Below are 4,111 nucleotides of genomic sequence, written 5' to 3' on the forward strand. Positions count from 1 at the left end.
TTTTTAACAACTTCGCAGTTAGACATGGTCCCCAATATGTTTTTGTTCTCTAACATTATCCCCTCACATCCAACATTGATGAGAAACAAATGAAAGAGAAAACGAAAACCAATAATAGAAGGAAAGGGAAACATCTTATTTTGTGTCATGCAAAGTATGGCTGGTTGAATCCATGTTCTCATACTTGTCAACTTATAATTTAACCATATTGTACCAAACAATGGATCATTTTTTCATTAGAGAGTGGATTAGATACAAAAGTAAGCTTTACTGCATTTTCTTGCAAAAAGTGTTTGCTTCTAGATACTCAAACATGAAAGAATTCTCTTGTAATCAGCTTCCTAAGATTTTATAGTTGGTACAACATGAAATGAAATCTTATTTTTCATAGAAGAAAGTAAAGCATTATTTTCAATGTGCTTTTTTACATTCACTGGATCTCATACCTAAGATGATGGAAATCTACTAATAAAATATATAAATAGTTTAATGGAGATGATCAAATCCTTATTTCAATATTGCTATAATGATAGGAAAAGAACATTAGACCTAAGGGATGTCCTACATTATTGCTCAACGAGGGAAATTCATGAACAATATCGTATCTCTTTGCAAAGAAGACTGCTCAGATGTATCACCAACATGATAGAATTGTGAAGGTTCAGATAATAAGCTCACACTCTCTTCTTCTTTCGGTTGAACCCATGGTTGTTTTCTCATCCTTTTCAAGTTTTGTAGCTCCATTGCAACTTCTTCCATTGTGGGCCTTTCTTCACCTTTTAGACTGAGGCATCTTTTTGCAACCTTAGCAACCACACAAAGTTCGTCAACATTTTTCTCATCCACAAATCGATCTTCAATTAGTTCAAAAAGACGATTTTCATTCATTGATGAAATGAAATATGTAGCCAAGTTTCTTTGTTCTTGTGGTCTTTCAAAAGAAAGAGGTTTTTTACCTGTTAAGAGCTCTACAAGAACCACTCCAAAGCTATAAACATCACTTTTCTCTGTCAATTGACTTGTGTGGAAATATTCTGGGTCCAAATATCCCAATGTCCCTTGAACCAATGTGGTTATTTGAGATTGATCCGTAGGAAGTAACTTGGAAACTCCAAAATCAGAAATTTTTGCAATATATTTTTCATCTAATAATATATTTGTGGATTTGATGTCCCTATGAATAATTGGTATAGAGACTTTGGAGTGAAGATAGGCAAATGCGCTAGCTGTTTCTGTTGCAATCCTCAATCGATCTTCCCACGAAAGCAAAATGCCATTGTTTTGATGAATATGGTGAAAAAGGGTTCCATTGGAGATATATTCATAAACCAACAAAGGTACTTCAGTCTCTAAACAACACCCCAAGAGTTTTACCACGTTGCGGTGATTAATTTGAGTTAAAATGACAACCTCATTTATGAATTGCTCCATTTGACTAGCATCCATTATTCTAGACATTTTAATGGCAACAGCTTGATGATTAGGTAAAATGCCTTTGTAAACCGTACCTTGTCCACCTTGGCCTATGACGCACTCTTCATTATAATTATTGGTTGCCAACTTTAACTCTTCGGTTGAGAAGATTTTTAAGAGATTTGAACCTCCATTAGATAATTGTTGTTGTAAAAGGAAGCCACCATTTTGCTCAAAGTATTTCTCTTTCAATCTCATGAGCTTTCTTTTCCTTATGATCAAGTACAGCCAAGAAATACAGATGAGTAACAAGAAGATGCCAAAGCTTATACCTGCATAGAATATATATCAATCATTAGTTAATGACAGAATAACCACTGTTATATATGTTGTAATTTTCTCAAGGAACAACATCTCATAAGTTGACTAATAAAATGACCTTTTTTATGAAAAGAAAAACTAATCATAGAGCTGACAGAATCTATGTAATATTTATTTTTTCTGATTTTTGGTTTAACCCTTACAACATCCCGGACATATACATGATTGAGGGACTTCCTGGAAGTAGCTATGAAGCTAATTAAAATGGCTGGCAGACATTTATACAAAAGGGTGGATCTGAAATATTATTGCAAGAGGTTCCAAGAATACCGAGCTCAGGGAAGAGGCAGGCAAGGCAGACCCATATGTTTTATGGTCTGTATATAGTAGGGATTAGCTGGATACCAATTTTGTTTTATTACCAAGTATATAATAGATCCCATATGATGAATTAGAGAAATCCATTGTTCATGTTAACTGAAGCACTCCTCTGCTAGGCGTTGTTCAGCATTGTATTCATTTTGAAAAAAGTAATGGGATCAATATTTTTTTTGATAAGAAAATTAAAATTTATTAGTGGGATCAATACTGAGAACCGGTGCTATTTTGCTAGCTAAAATATTGTTTAAATGTGAGATAGATTTTGAAGTAATAACATTTCTAATTCACTCCCAAACCTCTAATCTAGAAAACAGAAATTTATTATCGTTTGTAGTCAGCTTGTAAAACATAAGAACTCGTTTTCTTTCATGTGAAAAGTTGCACTTGAGGTGGTGTTGTGTGTTCAAAGATCAAAATGTAACTACAGAAGCGAGAAATTTGCTACTGCATGCCTGCAGAAAATTGCATAAGGACAAGAGCATTACCTAGGATGATGACCTTAATTACAGTTAAAGCTTTCTTGCAACCTTGCCCATCTTTCCTACCATCACCATGCGTACCCTTTGGACATGGGCAATTGTATGATCCAATTGTATTAATGCAAGTTCCTATGCAAGGATTTCCTTTTGGATCATGACATTCGTTTACATCTGGCAAAAGAACGATAATAAACAAAGCATTAGCTCAAATATTTAAGTGTTGTAAATTTTACAACAAATCTGAAAATATCAGAAGTTAGAAGAAATGAGTCATTATTGCAATGGCTTTCTCAAACCACAGATTAATATTGATTCTTGGATTTATTAGTAACGCTTTAAAGATTAACAGAAGTTAGAAGAAATGGAGTAATAATGAAATTTATGCTAGCAAGAACTAGGGGAAAACCAAATTAGGTCTTGGGACGTGTGACATAATTTGGCTTGGTTTAGGCTTTGGCCAATCTAAACGTTACATCAAATTTTGGTACATTTGTGGGACGTGTGACATAATTTTATCAAAGGGCGAAGGTTGTAACTTGTCTCTATATCAAAGGGCAAAGGATTTCCTTTTGGGCTAGGCCAGTGGTAGTTTATGCACCCGACAATTGATCCTAAGGTTGTAACTTGTCTCTGTATCTAAATATAAATACTGACGAATAAAAAAAGAATATAATGAATCCGTACCTTGGCAGCCGTTGGGGAGATAAGGATTCCCTTGAAAACCTTGCTTACACTGGCAAAGATAACCCGGACCATTTTTGGAGTTTATGCAATTGGTGTTGTCCCCGCAAGCATAGTCGGTGCTGGTCACTTGTAGTGCTTCCTCGCAAGAAGTATTGCTTCGAATTGCCCAGTCAAGTACTATTGGAGTTCTGAACCCAACGTTTACAAGGTAGTCCACTTCATTTCTTGAATTCCATATATTAGAAGCACTTGAGTTAAACCAGTCTTTGTCAGACAGAAAGGCCATGCTGCATTTGCTCATATTCCAAGTGTAGGCTGTTGTAGATTCATTCTTGTAAATGTCAACTGATATATCAAATGAACCAAGATCCTCAGGTATCTCCTTCTGGCAGCATCCGGTGCCATTACAATGTACATTTGTCACCTCTGTGTCATAGCCACAAAATGAAACGCATTCGGCGTACGACTCTAGGTCGTAATAATCAGCCATGACGCCATGTGTGTTACAACCAATTGCCGTAAGTTTGTTCCGGGAGTTGGATAATCTGTATGCCTTTGGAATTTTGGTTCGGGAGTTGTCTGTTTTCTCCCCCATATCACATTCGACAGCAGCCCAATAGGAGAAAGTTAATTCACCTTGCAGTGATATGTTCAACACAATTTTGTCACCATATTCATCATAATCAGGGCCATACATCATCAGTTGCGGATGGTCAGAGGCTGTATTGCACAACAACTTGAATTCATCTCTATAACAGCTTGGATCATCTCCAACGAGGCCAAACGGGTACGGGATGCTGACATTTCCGCATTTACTTTGACAACCTAGCTCT

General features: G+C 36.0%; 1 pseudogene; it reads right to left on the reverse strand.

The window, feature by feature from the left end:
• Positions 1–573: 573 nt before the first annotated feature.
• LOC148852260 (putative wall-associated receptor kinase-like 16 pseudogene) lies at positions 574–4,111 on the reverse strand (annotated as a pseudogene).

Source organism: Nelumbo lutea, chromosome 5 (genome assembly GCF_056320005.1).
Source record: "Nelumbo lutea isolate HS-2025 chromosome 5, American lotus-T2T, whole genome shotgun sequence".
Lineage (NCBI taxonomy): Eukaryota > Viridiplantae > Streptophyta > Magnoliopsida > Proteales > Nelumbonaceae > Nelumbo > Nelumbo lutea.